Here is a 21,633-nt window from a genome sequence, read left to right as displayed (position 1 = left end):
TGCCCAATGCACTCATAACCTAGTTCAGTGGTCGGCAAACTGCGGATCGGCTCGCGAGCCGCGGTTTGCCGCTCTGTTGACTAATGAGTTTGCCAACCACTGGGATAGGGGCTTAATCACAAGGAACAACAACAGCCTGTAATTATTGGAATCGAGAGTCTAGGTCAGTGGTCCGCAAACTCATTAGTCAACAGAGTGGCAAACCACGGCTCGCGAGCCGCATGTGGCTCGCGAGCCGCAGTTTGCCGACCACTGAACTAGTTGCAGGGCAATTACACCGGAAAGCTAGATAGAAGTTCAAGAGAGAAACAACAACAGCTTACTATAGCTATGTAAAAATGTCATAGGCCATCTATGATTTCCCCCGCCTCCCCACCAAATGAGTGAAGTACAAGACATTCTTTTTTTTTAGAAGTTGAGGAGACAGCAATGCCCCCAAACTGGTGTGGCCGGAAGTTTCCCCAGAAGAGGGGAGATTGCAACTGAGTCTTTTAAAAAAAAAAAATTTTTTTTTAACATATATTTCTTATTGATTTCAGAGAGGAAGAGAAAGATAGAAACATCAATGATGAGAGAGAATCATTGATCGGCTGCCTTCTGCATGCCCCACACTGGGGATTGAGCCCACAACCCGGGCATGTGCCCTGACAGGGAATCGAATCCTGACCTCCTGGTTCATAGGTTGACACTCAACCCTTGAGCCATCCCAGTCGGGCGCAACTGAGTCTTGATAGCAGAGGTTTAGTTTCGTGGTGGTGGTGGGAGGAATGTGTAGTGGCAATAACTTCAGTCTGTGCTATTTAACAAACCTTTGAGATGTTACCTATGAAAACTTGGGTCTCTGTTATTATTTGGTTGTGCATATACACGCGTGTGTGTATGTTTATACTACTATAGTGTACCTGTGGATTTCTTCCTCTGTTCCACATTTCTCACTTTTTGTGTATGTGTCTGGGTATGTCTTTCTGTGTCTCCATCTGTCTTTCTGTGTCTTGGCATTTGTTTCTCTCTCTCCTTCCCCTTCTTTTTTTTATTTCTCTATCACATGCTCTCTCTTCATCTGTCTCTCCCTGTCTTTGCTATATAACTAGTCCCATGTAAATCCTAAGTATATCTTGTACTATTTTTTTGTACATATTAAATAGTTTGATGCACCCTGCCCCAATTTAAAATGCAAAGGAACAGAATGTTCCATCACCCCACATAAATCTCTTTTCTATTTTATTTCTCCTTCCCCTGGCCTTTTATTTAATTAATTCATTTTAAGTTTTATCAAGTTAGACATGTACATTATTTTAAAAGTCAAGCACTAAAAGCCTAATTATGAAGCAAAGCACCCCACCTTATTACACGCTTGACCCACTGCTTAAATTTAATGTTTCCAAGATTTCAAGTACGTACCTCCTAGTTTCTAAATAATATGCTTGTACAACTATTCCTTGATTTTTTTCAGGTTTAGATATGATTTATTAAAACAGAAAGTGAGTATTTAATTCTTACACCTCTACCCCCACACACAACTCTTCCCCTTCCCCGTTCTCCCAATACAGTTATATCCTAATTTTTGGACACAGCAGAATTCAGTATTTATAATATTATTACATAAATATTATTTAAAGCTGAGCCATGTGGGAGACTATGATTATACTTTCTTTCCTGGAGTTTTCTTTCCCTGGAGTTAATCATCTCAAGTTTTGTCTCGTTTTCTAAGTACCTGTCAGGAATTCAATCCCCTCAGATGATCAATCGGCCTAATTTTTTTCTTGGAGACATCTGTCCTGCAGCCCTTTATCCTTCTGTTACAGTCTTCTAAAAGCTTACTGTCGGCTGCCACATAGCTGTCGTCCTGGGACACTCTCCCCGACCCCTGTTCCTGAGTCCCATGCTTCCTCTTTCTCGGGTTATTCAATGTATGTATGCACCACATTTTGTTTATCCACTATCCATCAACGGATAATTGGGTTGCTTCCAACTTTTGGCGATTGTGAATAATGCTGCTATGAATATGATTGTACATATTTTTTACAAACTTTTATCTGATCTCTTTGTTCACCCCATATGCATTCCCACTTTCAGGGATGCCTGGTATCTCTAACATCTAAGCCTTTTTGAGGTTCTGTGATGACAATCAACTTTCTACTGGACTTTCCTGTTGCTGGCTTATGTCTTAGCTTTTTTTGGTCTGCTGTAAGTCAGTTATCATTGTCCATCTGCTTTTTAACATCAAAACATTTTGTTATACAGCGTTGTGCAGTGGCAGTATCATAGCCAATGAGGTTTATCCAAGGTGCGATTATTGCTAATTGAAAAAAAAATTGTTATTGTTTTCTCCTTTCTATGTCCATGAGGGTTTACATCTTAAAATAAAATATTTTATTATAATTTTATTGTGATTTCAGGAGGGAGAAGAAGTAAATGCCAGTGTACCTCCATACTTAAAATCTCTAAATTGTGTTACTTCTGAGTGATATGATTTCTGATTTTTCCCCCTTGCGGCCAAATGGCTCCCAATTCTTAAAAATGTAATTTCTTCAGTGTAAAAATATATGTGATAATGAAAAACAGTTTGGCAGGCCCTCAAAAAGTTAAACAGCATTACCATATCATCCAGCAATTCCACTCCCAGGCATATGCCCAAGAGAATTATAAACGTACTAGAGGCCCAATGCTTGGATTCATGCACATTGAAAGGAAATTAATTAGAAGAAATATTTTAGAGGCTGGGGAGGGACCGTGGGAGGTAGACTCCAGGACGTGTCCGGCCATCTTGCCCAGTCCCCATCAGCAGGACCCAAGCAGCAAGCTAACCTACTGGTTGGAGAGTCTGCCCCCTGGTGGTCAGTGTGCATCATAGTGAATGGTCGAACGGTCGAACAGTTGGACAGCATATTAGGCTTTTATTATATAGGATGTTTACACAAAAATATATATATATATATATATATATATATATATATATATATATATATATATATATATATATACATACAGCATTGGTCATAATAGCCAAATTTAAATGTTTATTGGCAGATGGATAAACAAAATGTAATATATTTATACAATGAAATATTATTCAGCCATAAAAATAAAGTACTGATAAATACAACATGGATTAGCCTTGAAAACATTATGCTAAGTGATAGAAGACTCGTATGCTACGAGTTAGAAAAGATCACATATTGTATTATTCCATTTATATGAAATATACAGAATTTGCAAATCTATAGAGATGGAATGTAGTCAAGTAGATTAGTAGTTGCTAGGGGATGGGAAATGGGGAAGACTGCTAATGGGTACTGAGTTTCTTTTGGTGAAGAAAATGTTCTGGATTTAGATGGTGATTGATGATGGTTGCATAACCTTGTGAATATACTAAAAACCACTCAACTGTATACTTTAAGATGGTGAGTTTGTGAAATTTATATTATATCTCAATTTTTTAAATGTATGTGGTTAGGAATTAGGAGTGAAAAATAGGACAAAAATTTAAAGTAAGCGACATAAAAGTTCGATAGTACATCAAATTCTCTTATGGTCATGGATTGTAGAGAGGCAGAATGTGAAGATCAAAATAGATGTTATATCTATACTTTATAGGCTAGACCTCTGTAGTTCACACAGTATTTAGCCACACACAACTATGATTGGCCATGATGGTGAAAAAGGAAGATGATCTGGTAGGCAGCAGAAGAATAATGTGGCAAGACCACAAAGAGAAATGAAAAAGCTAGGAATCTGGTCACAGCTCCATCCTGTGGGTCTCTTGTTCTCATCTGTAAAGTGAGAAGACTGGATTAAATCCTGAGCCCTACCCAGGTAAAATTTAGTAGCTCTGAGTTAGGCTCCAGAAATCTGATTTTTTAAAGTTTCCAGGTGATTCTGATGTTCATCCAGGTTTGGAGATCTCTTTTTAGAAACTGGTAAAAATCAATATTTCAAATTGTATGTGGTCTGAGATTCTTGAATTTCCTTTTATGAAATTATTTTTATGAAAGGTCAACAAATTAAAAAGTTCAGACACCTAATTTTTTGCTAAGTATAGTTGCCCATAGGAAACTTGTAATAAATATAGTTATTCTAGAACAGAACTGGGTATCAAACCCATTATTTCGATATTGGGTCTCAAAAGAACTGTTGGTCCAGAAAGAAACTCACTACAGACTGATTCATTTGCCTGTCAGCATAACTATTATTGCTCGTCGCACATTCAATTCTTATAAGTATATCTCTAGTGACACATGATTTCGCTCATCTAGGGGAAATGATGAACAACATAGACTGATGAACAAGAACAGAACCAGAAACAAGGAGGCATCGATCGGACTATCGGGCCTCAGAGGGAGGATAGGGGAGGGTGGGGGGAGGGGGGAGAGATCAACCAAAGGTCTTGTGTGCATGCATATGAGCCTAACCAATGGTTAAGTTCAACAGGGGGTTGGGGCATCCATGGGGAGGGGTGTGGGATGGGAATGGGGGGATGAGGACAAATATGTGACACCTTAATCAATAAAGAAATTAAAAAAAAAAACAAAACCATTATTTCGAACCCAATTCAAAGGGGTTAGTTATCTATGTATGTAGTCATTCCCATACTCTATGCTGTTTTAATTCTCCCTGCCTTTACATGTGCTGTTCCTTATGCCTGGAATATCCTTTCAATCTTTTTGGACAATTCTTATGCACCCTTCAAGATTCAGGTCAGCCGGGCCATTGTGGCTCAGTAGTTGAGCATCAACCCATGAACCAAGAGGTCACTGGTTCACTTCCCAAGCAGAGCACATGCCCTAATAGTGAGCTTGATACTCAATAGGGGGCTTGATCCCCAATTGAGACGTGCAGGAAACAGCCTATCAATGATGTTTCTCTCTCATCGATGTTTATATATCTCTCTAAAGACCAATAAAAACATTTTTTTTAAAAAAAGATTCAGTTCAGCCCAGCCAGCATGGCTCAGTGGTTGAGCATCGACCTATGAACCAGGAGGTCACAGTTCGATTCCGGGTCAGGGCACATGCCCAGGTTGCAGACTTGATCCCCAGTGTAGGGCATGCAGGAGGCAACTAATTAATGATCCTCTCTCATCATTGATGTTTCTATCTCTCTCTCTCCCTTCATCTCTGATATCAATAAATACATATATTTTTTAAAAATATTCAGTTCAAGTTTCCTTTTCTTCAGAAAGCCTTCTAGACCTTTTATATTGAACTAATTATCCATTCTCTGTGTTCCCTTAGTGCCTTGTGTTCACCTGCCACTGTTGTATTAGTTATTACTGCATAACAAATTACCTCAAAACATAGTGGCTTAAAAAAGCAATTATCATTTATTATCTCACAGTGTCTATGGGTCAGGAATTCAGGACATGGTGGGATTGGTTTGTCTTTGTTCCACATATTTGGGGCCTCAGCTGAAAGATTAGAAGGCTGGAGGGCTGACGTCACCTGCAGGCTTGGCTGAGGCTGGAGAATCTGTTTCCCAGATGGCTCGCACCCAGGGCAGACAAGTTGGTGCTGCCTATTGGTATTGGCCTCCATTTCCTCCTGTGTGGGCCTCTCCATAAGCTACTTGGATGGACCCAGCATATGGCAGCTCCTTCCCCCAGAATGGACCATCTCAGAGAGAGCAAGGTGGAAGCACAATATGTTTTATGACCTCACCTCAGAAGTCACACTGTAATTTCCCTCACATCCTATTTGTTGGGAGCCAGTCCCTTAAGCCTAGCACACATCCAAGGGGAGAGGAATTAGATTCTACTTTGTGGAGGGAGGAGCATCACAAAAATCGTGGACATATCTTAGAACGACTACAACCATTATGCATTCCATAATATTGAATTACATATTTCTCTGTGTGTCCCCTACTAGTTTGAGGGCACCCCCATACCAAGGGCTCTGACACAGGGCTTGGCACCAAGGGTGTGTTAAAAAAATATTCAACTATTACTTGGATATCAGAGAAATCAATCATCCTGACTACAGGGCAGTCAGATCTTCTCTGGCTTCTGAGAATGAGTTCCAGAAACTCGGATGCTGGGTCCAGGCTGTATGACCTCGCCTCCCAATGCCCTCAACACTCTGCTAGAAAATTCCTCAGGTTTAATTAGGACATTTCAGGGTTTAGGGTGGGATATTAGTACAATCTGCAGAACTTAATCTCCAGCATACATATGCCCAAATCATGTGCCTGTCACTTTCCCAAACCGGCTGCTCCCCTGGTGTCATCATTCCAATAAAGGACACCAAAGACCTGAACACCATTCTGTGTTTCCCACCTCTGCTTTCTCTCAAAAGCCACTCAGATACGAAGTCCTACAATGGGTGTGTGGACCCAGGGGGAAACACAAGCTAGTGTATGAGGGTCTTTGGATTCATATGTACACGGAGTATTGTCTATGGACTAGGTACATGATATGTCTCATATACATACACACAGTTTCAAATTTATATAAATAACATGTTAATAACATATTAAAGCACAAATTCACCTAAAAGTATTCCTGAATTCAGAGCAGTCTTTTGGAATGCATTTTTCCCCCATCAATGAGCAATACAACTATCATCATGGGGATCAGTGAAACTTTTTGGTGTTAAAGAAAGATCCCTAAAATTGTGCCACATATATATACTAGAGTATATTTGTACATGTGCAAAATGTAAATAAATTATGGACTATCCATATAATGGAATATTAGACATAGAAAAAAATGAAGACACTCTTTAGGGACTGCTGTGAAACAGTCTCCAAGATCTATTTTAACTGAAAAAAGCGAACTGCAAAAGCAGCGGGCTACAAGTTGTATATATACACCCATAAGAGTACTGAATGCCGAAACCGGTTTGGCTCAGTGGATAGAGCTTCGGCCTGCAGACTGAAAGGTCCCGGGTTCGATTCCGGTCAAGGGCATGTACCTTGGTTGCGGGCACATCCCCAGTGGGGAGTGTGCAGGAGGCAGCTGATCGATGTTTCTCTCTCATGGATGTTTCTAACTCTCTCTTCCTCTCTGTAAAAAATCAATAAAATATTTAAATTAAAAAAAAAAGAGTACTGAAGATTCTGGTACACTTGGTTTTCCCCAGAGAAGGAGCTGGGGACCACACAGCTCCCCACTTCTTATTGCATCACTTTCAAATTCATCAACATGTCATTCATGGCCCTTGTGATCTGGCTCTTTTCAGCTTTCTCTCTCTGCCTTCTCCTTCAGACTCTCTGGTTCAGGGCTGCTGACACCCTGAGGGAGCGGAGTTTCTTACATCTCCATCCATTGCTCACATTCCTCCACTTGGAGTTCCCTTACTCCCCTAACTTCCCTGGCTCATCTCCACCCATATTCCAGGATTCAACTCATGTGTTACCTGTTCTAGGAAGTACTTCCTGCCCCTCCTCCAAGATGAGTTAAACAACCCTTCACATTCATTCAATCTTCTGTAAAGATGTATTGTCCTCACTTCTGGCCAGGACCCCTACCAGGTGTTGTGGGTACATAAATTAAAAACATAGCCCCTGCTCTTAAGAAAATAGCCACGTCGTGAAAAGGTACCCGTTAGGGTTAAACCAATGCCTCCTTACCAAGTTCTAAGGAGTCAAGTTGAGTGTGGAATTTTCAATCTTTCCACTGACTGAACAGTTTCTACCTTCCTCCCTAGTCCTCGAGGACACTGTGCACACACCAGCCAGAGCACTATCACATTGTAATACAGAACTCAATTGTCTCATTTCTCTTCTCTACCAGGCTGCGTGCTCTAAGAGTGGGAAGTAAAATGGAAAAAAAGAAAAGGTTACATGAAGGTCGTGGAATTATAATCAGGCCTCTAGGAATGGAGATAATTTCAACCTTTTTAGATGTGGAGGCAGAAGGACATTCCAACTCGACGGAACAGGGTGAGCAAAGGAGACATGTGGCTGTAACGAAGGACATGTGTACGCTTGTGCACAATGAGGGAGGGGGGTTGTGGGAGAGCTGTGAGAGATAAACTAGGTTCAGCTTCTTTGAAAGATTTTGAGAAATAAAGTGACACAATTATATTGGAGTTTTAGGAAGGAAACTATGGGGGTAGTTTACAAGATGGATTGAATGAAGGGTGTCCTTACTCTGTTTGCAATACTATAACAGAATATCATAGACTGGGGGGGAGGGGGATTGCTTATGAGCAACAGAAATTTGTTTCTCACAGTTCTGGAGGCTGAGAAGTCCAAGATCAAGATGCTGGCAGATAGGTGTCTAGTGAGGGCCCACGTTCTGGTTCACAGATAGCCATCTTCTCAGTGTGTCCTCCCGTGGCAGAAAAGGGGAGTGAGCTCTCTGGGGTCTCTCTAAGGGCACCATCACATTCATTAGGGCCCACCTCTCAAAGGCCTCACCTCCACGCACCATCACACTAAGGGTTAGGATTTCAATCTATTAATTTTTTGGGGGGAGGGGATGTCACAAAATTCAGTCTATAGCAGGGGGAGAGGTAGGCACCAGGGAGATCTGTTAGGAGTCAGAAGGACGTGGTAATTAATTAAACATGGAGACTGAGGGAGATTCTTTTTGGACCTTTCCCTTTCTTCAGGCCCCATGTGCAGCAAATCACACCCGCTATTGATTTGAGCACCTCCACGGCCACTGCCTTAGCTTAGCTTCCCCATCTTGGCCTTCTGTCTAGGATAGGCTGTCTATCTTCATGATGCCTTCTAATTACATTGCTCCCAACAGCTAAAGAAAAACAGCCTTGGTCTTTTTTTTTTTAAATCTTTTTTTAACAGCTTTATTGATATATAATTAGCATACTATACAATTCGCCCATTTAAAAGTATACAATTCAATGTTTTTTAGTGTATTCAAAGAGTTGTGCAACCATCACCACAATCAGTGTTAGAATATTTTTATAACCCCCAAAAGAAACTCCATACCCTATAGCAGTCATTCCTCAAAGCCCCTAACTCCTCCCAGTCATAGATGGCCACTAATTTACTTTCTGTCCGACTGCCAGTTTAGGCCCGATCCCCCAGGGATCCCTGCGGGATTGGGTGCAGGCCGCGTTTAGGGGACCCCCCCACCACCTGTGTGCACTGGGCCTCTAGTTGTCAAATAATATTCTATTGTATGGATATACCACATTTTGTTTATCCATTCATCAGTTGATGGACATTTGGATTGTTTCCACTTTTTGACTGTTATACATAATGCTGCTATGAACATTCACGTACAAGTTTTTGTGTGGACACATGTTTTCTTTTTTTAAATATATTTTTATTGATTTCAGATAGGAAGGGAGAGGGAGAGGAAGAGGGAGAGAGAGATAGAAACATCAATGATGAGAGAGAATCATTGATTGGCTGCCTCCTGCACACTCCCTACTAGGGATTGAACCCACAACCCAGGCATGTGCCCTTGACCAGAATCAAACCTGGGACCCTTCAGTCTGCAGACTCACGCTCTATCCACTGTTTTCAATTCTCATAGGTACATACCTAGAAGTAGATTGCTGAGTCCTAACTGAATAACTGCCAATTTCTCTGCATCCTCACCAGTACTTCTTATTATCTATCTTTTTTTTTATTATAGACATCCTACTGGGTATGAAGGGGTTTCTTATTGATTTGTATTTCCCTAATGACCAATGATGTTGAGCATCTTTTCATATGTTTTTTGGTCATTTCTATATCTTCTTTAGGAAAATACCTCTTCAGACCCTTTGCCCATTTTAAAAAATATATATTTTATTGATTTTTTACAGAGAGGAAGGGAGAGGGATAGAGAGTTAGAAACATCGATCAGCTGCCTCCTGCACACCTCCCACTGGGGATGTGCCCGCAACCAAGGTACATGCCCTTGACTGGAATCGAACCTGGGACCTTTCAGTCCGCAGGCTGACGCTCTATCCACTGAGCCAAACCAGTTTCGGCATTTGCCCATTTTTAATTGAGTTATTTGTCTTATTAATATTGAACCTGAAATCCAGGGCATGTGCCCTGACAGTGAATCAAACCATGACCTCATGGTTCATGGGTCAATGCTCAATCACTGAGCCACACTGGCCAGGCTTTATATATTCTGTATATCTTTCATCAGTATATGATTTGCAAAAATATTCTCTCATTCTGTGTTGTCGTTTGCTTTTTGATGATGCCCTTTGAAACACAAAAGTTTTTAAGTTTAATAAAGTCCAATTTATTTATTTTCTTTCATTGCTTATGTTTTTGTATCATAATTAAGAAACATTTTCAAATGCAAGATCACAAAGATGCATGCCTATATTCTCTTCTAAGTGTTTTATAGTTTTAGATCTTACATTTAGGTCTTTGGTCCACTTCAAATTAATTTTTTAAATGATTTTTATATTTTACAGTCAATTTGTTATTGGTAGAAATGTCACTACTGGTGATTTATTTATTTATTTATTTATTTATTTATTTATTTACTTATTTATTTACTTACTTACTTACTTAAATCCTCACCTGAGGATATTTTTTTCCATAGGTTTTCAGAGAATGGAAGGGAGGGGGGAAGAGAAGAGAGAGAGAGGAGAGAGAGACAGAGACAGAGAGAAACATTGATGTGAGAGAGACACATCTATGGGTTGCCTCCCACATGTGCCCCGACCAGGGACAGGGATCAAACCTGCAACCCAACCCAGGTACATGCCTTTGAACAGTAATTGAACTAATGATCCTTTGGTGCACAGGCCAATACTCTAACCACGTGGTCACCCCGGCCAGGGCTATTTTTTTGTTGTTATAACTCCCTGATGGATTAACCATTTTATCATTATAAAATGTTCCTCTTTATCTCTATATTTTGTCTTAAAGTCTATTTTGTCTGATATTAGTATGGCTTCTCCATCTTTATTATTGCTACTTTCATGGTAACTTTTTCCATCCTCTACTTGCAGCCTTGGGCTTTAAGTGATCCTAACTGGACCCTGATCACAGATGATTGGATTTAAGGACATTTTGAGTCTAAAAATGAGTCACCAACTTACTGAGATCCCCAATGCTTAGGGAGGTGACAGTGAGAGAGAGAGGATGCCATGAGAGAGGCCATGTGGGCCCTGAGAAACAGAAAAGACAGGAACCAGCCCCAGTTTCTGTAGATTTCCAGTTCCAGACCACCCATATCCTTACAGTATACCCACACCCTTCCCCACCCCCTACACTTTTCAATTAGACCTTGTTTCTTGCAAACAAAACACCAAACTACCCTAAAAAAGACATAGAAGTTTATTCCAGGAGTAGAGGTGCAAACAACAGAATCTCAGAGGAGCTATGAAGTCTTCTTTTTTTTTTTTAAAGAACATATTCTCTTTTTTAAAATATGTTTTTATTGATTTTTAGAGAGAGAGGAAGTGAGAGAGAGAAAGGGTGAGAAACATCGATGAGAGAGAAACATCATCAATCAGCTGCCTCTTGCACACCCCCTTCTGGGGATCAAGCCCACAACTCAGGCATGTGCCTTGACCCGGGATAGAACTGCCATCTCTTGGTTCCTGGGTCAACGCTCAACCACTGAACGAGTGAAGAAGACGAAGAAATGATCTCTGCATCCCTGAATGAGAAATTAGAAGTCTATGAATTGATAAAACAGTTAATGAAGACTTCTATTCAGATACTATGCCCGTTGAAAGTAAAGCTTTGGTGGACTTCACTGCCATTTCTTTAGAGTACATTAGGTCAATCACCAAAAGTACTTTTGAAACCATAGATGCCTGGTTTGCCTCCCAAAGATTCTGATTTAATTGCTCTGGGGCAGGGCTAGGGCATTAGGATTTTTCAGATCTCTGCAGTTGATTTCAAATTACATTAAAGTTTGAGAATTGCTGCTTGAAAGACTTTCTAAGGGAATAGGGAACATAAAGACTGTATGGCTAAATGGATATTTTTACAGCAGTAGGTGATTTGCATCAAGAAGGAACAAATTGCAATCCCAGGGTATCTGGGTAGAATCATATAAAATATTCAAGGCTTCCCTGTGACCCTGAAACAAGAAACACCTTTCAGTGTTAGTCAGTGGTAAATATTGTAAATATTGATCATATTCTACTTCTTGAGTGGCTTAACTTCTTAACTTACCAATGTTCATTCATTTTTATGCATCACAGCTAACATATGTAATATCTATCCTTTATATTTTTTTAAATACGTTATAAAAGTTTTCTGCCAAGCCTGGCCGGTGTGCTCAGTGGTTGAGTGTGGACCCATGAACCAGGAGGTCATGGTTCGATGTGCAATCAGGGCACATGCCCAGGTTGTGGACTGGATCCCTGGTAGGGGGTGTGCAGGAGGCAGCCAATCATTGATTCTCTTTCACCATTGATGTTTCTATATCTCTCTCCCTCTCCATGCCTCTCTGAAATCAATAAAAATATTTAAAAATTTTTTCTTCTGCCAAATATTTTATAATCAAAAAGGACACTGCAAATTGCCAAATGATAGGAGTTACTATGTTCACAACTCTGCTTATGGTTAAAATTAAGGTTTTGAGTATCAAAGACTGAAATCCTGTTAATTGGAATAGCATTATGTTAAGGCCCGCCAAATAATTTCTACTGCATTCCTGATTGCCAAGCAAATGTGATGAGTCGCCTCATAATGAGGAACATCTGGTCATAGGAGTCTGCAGCAAATACCATGAATCCAAAGATGAGCAGGGAAAAGAGGAATTGCAGGCAAAATGAATTGCAAGAATTTTTTAGGGAGTTTGCAAGAGTGACTTGAATCCCATGGGTTCAAAATCCAGGAGGATGAAATAAAGGAGTGTAGACTACTACTTCATTTCTTTCCTCCCTCCTCCCTCCCTTTACTTCTCGGTCTCTGTATCCACCCCTCCCATTTTCCTTCTTTTCCTGAATAGTTTGGCTAATTATACTTCTTTGTTAAACTGCCACTGAAGAGCCTGATGGCTCTTGGCACATTGTAGACGAATAAATACCAAAATTGAAGGAAGAGGAAATTACAGTATGTTACCAATGACCTGCTAACATCTGCTTCCCCCATCACACCTCCTCTTCTTCAGAAAAATTTACCACCAATTAAAGACTAATTAGCAAAACCTCTTAGTTGTATGTGGAGGAGGGGTCATCAGATGGATTGTTCCAGCTAGAAACATGGAAAGGAGTGCTATTAATCAAAAGGAAGTTACTGATAACATTGGGAAAGGAGGGAGCTACGAGGTTAGAACCAAGAGGAGGCAGGTGTTAAAAACAAGGAGGCAGGTGGACCATCCAATCTCTGTTTTTTGCTGAGACCAGGTTGACATTCTGCCTGTAGCCATACTGGTTGTTGAAATACCTAAATGCTTTCCTATCAGTTGGTAAAGTGCTGCCTAGTATCTACTGATGCCCCCACCCTACCCCATCTACCTGCCTTTAGGCCACCACCCTTTCTTCTTATCTGATAACTAAAGGGTTAACCACCAGCACAGCTGTTGTGTCTCCTGGAATCTGACAGTGCTAAAGTCAGCATCTATTCTAATTGGCTGGTGACCATGTGGTAAGCAGCTGCTAAATATTTTGAATATCACCCCTAGCTGTGACCACAAAAAAGCAAAAGCCGAATAGGTGAGATAATTTGGTGCAAAAAAATGGCCCAACACACTGAGTTGAGGTTTTGGCTTCTGCTTCAAGTGCTGGCAGGAACAGAACAGATGTGTAGGCCTGGGTTCCACTTGATTTGCACAGCAAAACAATTCCTTAGTTTAACTGACAACGATGTAACTCAAGCTAACATACTACATAGTCACAGGCCCTCTGGTCATCCTTGAGTCATAGGCCCAGATCTCTCTGAAGAAGAGGATGGGAACCTCAGAGAAAGCTGCTACATCATTCAGTTCTTCAGGCTGGTTAGTACCAAAGATTGACTGGACTCGAAAAATAATGGAGGATTACCTCAAGCTGAATTAGATGCATACGTGATATAGAAGAAATTTATTTTTTTCTGTTTCTCTTTATCCACACCATCAGAAACTATTTGTCTTCAGCTGGTATGTGTAGCAGCGTATCTTCATAGGGACCTAGTTCACTTTACCTAGAGTGAATATCAGGACTGAGTTCTGATCCCAGGAAACCCCTAATCCCTAACAAACAGGGATGGTTCATCACAACTTATTTATTCCTCCATAGATGTCACCCTAATCTTCTACATTGATGATATCATGCTGATTTGCCTTGGACATTAGGAAGTAGCAAATTATTGATACACTAGAGGCCTGGTGCATGAAATTCGTGCACAGGTAGGGTCCCTAGGTCTGGCTGGCAATCAGGGCCAATTGGGGCCGTCCGGCTGCTGGCAGGGCCCTTCCTTCCCCAGCTGCCAGCTGCCAGCCGTGGCGTTCCTTCCTTCCATGCCGCCCCCTGGTGGTCAGCGCACGTCATAGTGAGCAATCGAACTATGGTCTCCAAGTCGAACTCCCACAGGGACAATTTGCTATTAGCCTTTTATATATATATAAGGTAGTTGAGACAGGAATGTATTAAGGGTGTGAGATTAAGGGGTGATTGGAATAAAGTATAATAGACTACCTCCTTCAAAATGAAGGAGTGGGGTGTAACAAAGGGTAAGTTGCTACATTTTATACCTTTCAGGGGGGTCTACAAGGAGTTGTGGAAGCAACACATGCCTCTATTTTAGCAGGGCTTTTTTTTTTTCACTGCAAAAAATAATAGTTCACTCAATGAAGCTCAAATAGGGAAAGCAGATAAGAGAATGAGAAAAAACAAATATCTTAGATGTGAGGCAATAATGGGGTCAAACTTTGTGTAGACTGAAATCCAAGAAAATTCTGGATGCGAGTAAACTCCAGGAATAGGATCTAGCAAGCCCAAGAAAGGGAATCTGACTACCTTTTCTTCTTTTAAGTTTATGTTTTATTTTTAATAAAATCTGACATGTACATAATTTAAAGAGTTAAATACTTCCAATGGCTTGTAAGAAAAAAATAATAGAAGAACCCTTTCAGTGCTTCTCCATTTCCAACTAGCTCTTCAGAAGCAAGCACTTTCAGTTCTTATAGCTGATTATTTTGGTATTTAGCTCCATATTTCCAAATAACATAGTTATATTTTGAATCCTTAATTCCCCCCCCCCCAATTTTATCCATTATCTATTGACTTACCACTGTGATCAATGAGATCTAGCTCTCTAACTTCCCAGTCTTTCTCTCTCTCTCCCCCTCACTCTCTCTCTTTCTCCCTTCCCTCTCTTTCCCTCCCTCCCTTCCATGCTCTCTAAAACTCAATGGAAAAAATATCCTTGGGTGAGGATAATATATATATTGTTAATCCCTTATTGTTAATATCTTTCTAACTAAAATGACAAACATATGTTCAGAGGATGGGGTAGATGAGAGAGAGAGAGAGAGAGAGAGAGAGAGAGAGAGAGATTATATGAGAGAGACACATCCATGGGTTGCCTCACCCACGCACCCCCACCAGGGCCAGATCAAACCTGTGACCCAGGTACGTGCCCTTGACCGGAATTGAATGCTATAACAACTGAGTCATGCCAGCCAAGGCATAATATCCTCTTTATCTCTCCTTATCATGCTCATGCTTTCCTCTGCCATCTTCAACATATGAAATATATTTTAATAGCTGTTTTTATGTCTTTGTCTACTAATTTTATCATCTGTGTCATCTCTGGATCTGTTTCTGTTATTTGATTATCTTGCCTCACCATGGGTCATGCTTTCCTGTTTCTTTGCATCTCTGATATTTTTTTACTGCATGCCAGATAGCGTGAATTTTACATTTGGGTGCTGGATTTCTTTGTATTCCTTTAAATATTTATCTCTTTGGGATGCAGCTAAGCTATTTGGAAATAGTTTGGCGAGTCTGTGATTTTTTTCAAGGTCTACTTTTCAGTTTTGTCAGTGGGAACCAAAGCAGCCTTTAGTCTAGGGCTAATTTGGCTAGCTCATAGAGAGTATCCTTCGGAGTATTCTCTATGCTTTGTGTATGATGAAGTTTCTCCATTCTGGTTGTTAGGAATGTAAACTATTCCTAGACTTATGCAATCTCCAGAAATGGATTCACCTGTTTCTTTCTGGTGGTTCATTATCCGGACTTAAGTAGTTTCTTCATACACATGGATGAGTACTCAGCTGAAGACTTGAGAGGGACTCTGAAGATTTCAAGAGCTCTTTCTCTGTCTCTGTACTGCTCTCCCTCCAATACTTTGCCCTATAAACTTGAGTTCTATTGGCCTCCCTGAATTTTTAGCTCTGTCTCTTTAACTCAGGGAACCCTGAGTGGGCTCTGTGTAGGTTCCCGTTCCTTGTACTGAAGACTGAGAATTCTCTCCAGGCAGTAAGCTAGAGCAATGATAGGGCTGACCTCATTTTTTCCCCTTTTCTCATGGATCACTGTCTGTAGGGAGCGGTTATAGGGTTAAGCCTCGGACTGACCTGCTGGCAAAGTCGCAAATAAGTCCCAGCTTGGAGGGCACAGCCCTCTAAGCATAATTAAGCTTGATATTGTGACTGCTCCCTAGATCTTTCCTGGGTAGCTAGTGGGCTGTAGGAGGGGCAGCAAGTGCTGCCAAAACAAGTGAAACTTACAACAACATTGTAGATTACCGTGTTTGTCCCTGATTATAAATAAAGCCTCAGCTTTGCAGTCTGGATCCGTTCTGTGGCCTCAGCAAGGCGCAGAACATCCACCTAGACCCAGCTTTTTCTCTTTGTCTATCATTTCTCCATCCTTCGTCAACCCCGCTCAGGCTCGCCGAACCCTTGGCTGTGCTGGCGCGGCACAGAAGGACACAGGTATTACTTTGTTAAGATTCCTTTGAAAGCTTTTATGCCTTGCTCCAGCTCATGCTAATCAGAACTCTACTTTAGCAAATGAGAGGTACCCAGGCATAGTCACAGTCAGGGAAACTACAGCTTTCTTGTAGAGTTTCTTATTATATTTCTTTCCTTATAAAATAAGAAAAGATTTCCACTATTAACTAAGTACTTCTAGATATTTAACAACATAATTAGACAAGAGAAAGTAATTAGAAATAGAAAAATCAAAAGAAGTTAAAACTGTCATTATTTGAAGATAACGTGACCTCTACCTGGAAAATGAAGATAATCAGCTGGGAAAAGGGTATTATAAACAGTCAGTGAACTCACTAGGAGACGGGTACAGTCCTGAGGCTGTACTAGAGCACCCAGCTTTTTGGGAACCTGTCAGGAATTTAGTGGCAGGTTCAATACTATCAGGTTCCTTCTCTCACAGAGGGTGTGGTGATTTATACACGCTGGGAAAAAAATGTTTATTCTGTATTTAGGTTTTCTTTCCCAGCAGGTCATGCCTCTGACTATTTCACCATCCCTGGAATTATTGACTTTGCATAACACAAATGTGGTCCAGACAAAATTGTCTCCAACCAAGAAACTCACTTCCCAGTGAAAGAAATAAGACAGTTGGCAAGCCATGGGCCGTTATCATATTTCCCATCCACTAGAAGCAGCTGGCCTTATGGGACAATGAAATGTTCTGAAAACAGATCTAGCAGTATCCAGGAGACTGCACCGTGAGGCTAGGATGCTTTCTTGCAGAAAGTGACATGTGATCTCAAACAGTGACTGAAATGCAGTGTCAATTTCCCTCGGGCAATATAGAAGTCCAGAAACAAAGAGTTGGGTGGGGATGGAGGGTGGCAGCTCTCCTATTACTTCTCTCTTAAAAATGTTTGCTTTCCATCTCCTAAGGATGAGATGTTTTCAGCAGGTAACCCAATAAGGGTTCTACCTCTCCATTTGGAATTCCTCTTGCCACTAAGGCAATGCAGAAGAGGATGTTCCTGTGCTAGTGTGCTCCCCCTGATTATGAAGGGTTATTACTCCCTAATAGGGCCTGGGAGGGATAGAGGTGGGTGCCTCCTTGTACCACTATAACCAGTGGTACAAATTAATAGAAAGCGATCACAATCCATATCAGTGTTCTAATTTTCCTCCCCCACTATTGTATACACCACGTTTGATGGCAGCTAAGTCTACCAATTTGTTCAGGTTTGGGGATGGTAAGAAATAACCGTTGGCTAATGAGAAACCTTAGGAGGAATGGGCAGCACTTGGTAACTGTGAATTCTGAAATTTAGAAGAAATGTTTAAAGTGGTTTGAGATGTCACATCTGCATATCTGGATGTGACTTGGTGTTGCCTCCTGTTAAGGACTTAAAGTGCATTTGTGGTTTTGATAACTGGAAAAATGGAACGAAGTACACATTGGGGCGCCCAGAGCTTAGTTAGTTCTGGGCTCTCTTCTCTGTCTACATGCTATGCCTACGCAACCTCATCCAGTCCCATGGGTTTAAATAACTGCTTTATACTGATGACTCCTAAAACTCCTGCAAATCCAGACTATATATCTACCTGCCTATTGGATCAACTCCTTGGAGGCATCCCAAGGGTCTCAAGTCAACATGTCCAAAATAAAACTACTAAATTTTAGCTGTCAGTATCCCCTGATCTGCTCCTGCTACAGTACCCCCTTTTCCAATAAATGGCACCATAAGCTGCCCAGTTGCTCAAAACAAAACGTAGAGCTTCCCTCTCCAATAGGGTTGCCATTAACCACATGTGGCTATTTTAACTTAAATTTGATTTTATTAACATTAAGTAAAATAAAATTTTCAGGGTCTCAGTTTTACTAGCCTCATTTCAAGTGCTCAATAGCTACGTGTGGCTAGTAGCTACCATATTAGACAGTCATAAATGGAACATTTCCACCATCAAAAAGAGTTCTATTGGATGGCACTTTCCTAAAGAGGTTGTCATTGATTCCTCTTTCCCTCGACTCCCACCTGTATTCCATTAACAAGTCCTATGGATTTTATATCCAAACATTCTCTGAATCCATCCATTTCTTTCCAACCCACTCCTATCACCATGGTCTATGCCACCATTACCTTTCACTGTACTGCTGAACTTATTTCCCAATTGCCCTACTTCCGATCTTACTTACCTATAACCACTTCCCCTATAGTGGACAGAATAATAATAATAATAATAGTTATTATTATTATTATTTTAAAATATATATATTTTTATTTATTTCAGAGAGGAAGTGAGAGGGAGAGAGCAGTAGAAACATCAATGATGAGAGAGAATCATTGATTGGCTGCCTCCTGCACGCCCCCCTACTGGGGATCAAGTCCACGAACCAGGCCATGTGCCCTTGACTGGAATCGAATCCACGACCCTTCAGTCTGAAGGCTGATGCTCTATCCACTGAGCCAAACCAGCTAGGGCCAGAATTATTTTTTTTGAAAACTGAAAGTCAGATCACATCTTGCCCTGGCTACAATCTTTCCAATGGCTTCTGTGGCTGAGACTGTGGTTTTATCCTAATATCCTTTCTCCCTTTCAACATCAGTAACAGAACCTCTGAAGTTTAGGTGAGCACATGGAGGCCCAAAATAAAGAATACATTTTTCAGCCCAGCCAGCATAGCTGAGTGGTTGAGCATTGACCTATGAACTAGGAGGTTCAATTCCTGGTTAGGGTACATGCCCGGGTTGCAGGCTGGATCCTTAGTAGGGGGCGTGCAGGAGGCAGCTAATCAATGATTCTCTCTCATTAATGTTTCTATCTCTCTCTCCCTCTTCCTTCCTCTCTGAAATCAATCAAAATATATATTTTTAAAAAGAATACATTTTTCAGAGTCCCTCTTTGCACTTAGGTGTGTTCATGTGACTGAGTTCTGACCAATGTGGCTGTGTACAGTTTCATGGCATGTCCTTAAATAGAACAGGATCTCCCTGCTGCTGTAACAGACATGATGGCTGAAGCTAGGATAGATCATGAGGTAAACTTGGGAGTGTAGGTAATGTATTATGGAGCAACAGGTAGAAGGAGCCTAGGTCTCTGGCACAGTGGAGCAGCCCACTAGCCCTAGAATGCCTACATAGACTATCTCATGAGAGAGAAATAAACTTCACCTGGCTTAAGCCCCAATTGTTTTGGGTTTTCTGTCACAGTGGGACCTAATTCTAATGAATTCAGCCAGCTTCCCATCACACTTAGAAGAAAATCCTAACTCCTAACCAAAGTCTGGAAGGTTCTGCATAATCTGGTTCCACTCCAGTATAATCCCTCCCACTTTTCACTCATTTCCCCATGCTTCATCTACTCTGGCTTTCTTTTTTGCTGCTTCAACACACAAAACTTCGTCATGCTTTAGGGCCTTTATACTTCCTTCTGCCTGGCTTGCTCCTCCTCAGGTCTCCTCATGGCTGACTCCTTTTTGTTAATCAGGTTTCAGCTTAAATATCACTGCATTAGAGATAGTTTTACTGAACAGTCTAAAATATCCAACAAGTCACTTTTTAAAAAAAGTTTTTATTGATTTCAGCGCGAGGAAGAGAGAGAGAGAGAGAGAGAGAGAGAGAGAGAGAGAGAGAGAGAAACATCAACAATGAGAGAGAATCACTGATGGGCTGCCCACTGTACCCCCAGAGCCCACAACCTGGTCATATTCCCTGACGGGGATTCCATGACCTCCTGGTTCATGGGTCCACGTTCAACCACTGAGCAACACGGGCTGGGCAAGTCACTCTCCTTTACAATAGCTTATTTTAATTCTCTGCATAGAACGTATCACTAACTGATGATTCTGTAACTATTCGTTGTGTGCCTTCCCCTACTAGGATGTAAGCTCCATGAAGATAGGAGTTTGATTGGTTGTTCAGAACAGTGCCTGAAACCTAGTAGGTAGTCAATAAGTGTTTGTCAAATGAATGGTCAAATACTATTCCATGGATTGTGTGGTGATAAAAAGCAGGGTTTCTAAAGTAAAATGACCCAGATTTGCCCCGCCAGAGTGGCTCCTTGGTTGGGCATCGACCCAGGAACCAAGAGGTCACTACTTGATTTCCGTTCAGGGCACATGCCCAGGTTGCAGTCTCGACCCCCCAGTAGGGGGCATGCAACACACAAATATCCTTTCTCCCTTTCTCTCTCTTCATTGATGTGTCTCTCTCTCTCCTTCTCCCTTCCTCTCTCTGAAATGAATGAAAACATACGTGTGTGTGTGTGTGTGTGTGTGTGTGTGTGTGTGTATAAGACGACTCATATCAGAATTCTGGCTGGGCCACGTACCAGTGTGTGACCTACTGTAAATTGTATAACCTAATACTGTAAAATGAAATTTCCTATGGCATAGGGTAGGATTAAATAAAAATAGCATGTATAAAGCACTCTCTCTCCTCCCTCCCTTCCTCTGAGAGCTCCATCTTTCCCTCTCCCCTCGGTCTTCTTATGGCCACGTCTCTTCTGCTTTGCGTACTTCTCTGTACAGTCTAGCTAAGACTAGGACTTTGAAATTTGGCGGGAATTAATGTCATCAGTCGGGAGAACCAGAACTGCGCATGCGCGGGACATCCACACTCCTGCCTGCTACCTTTGCAACCTTGACAGCCAATCAGAATAGGCGTCGGAGCCCACGTTCCGAGAATTCGCCCTTGTGGTCCGGGAGGCGGGCGCCTTGCAGGCTGTGGCGAGATGGGGAGGGAACAAGAAGGGGGTACGCACAGTCTTCGCGGCCAGGATCCCTGCGGGCCAATGGCAGAGGCCTAAGGTCTCTGGGCAGTAGGGTGTGGCATTGGCGGCTACCGCATCTAGAGGCCGTCTAATGTCGGGCCAATCAGAGTGAGGAGGTGGGGGAC

The sequence above is a fragment of the Cnephaeus nilssonii genome (genome assembly GCF_951640355.1).
Source record: "Cnephaeus nilssonii genome assembly, chromosome: 2".
In the NCBI taxonomy this organism is placed as follows: domain Eukaryota; kingdom Metazoa; phylum Chordata; class Mammalia; order Chiroptera; family Vespertilionidae; genus Cnephaeus; species Cnephaeus nilssonii.
The sequence above is the reverse complement of the archived record's forward strand: the minus strand, read 5'-3'. Positions refer to the sequence as shown.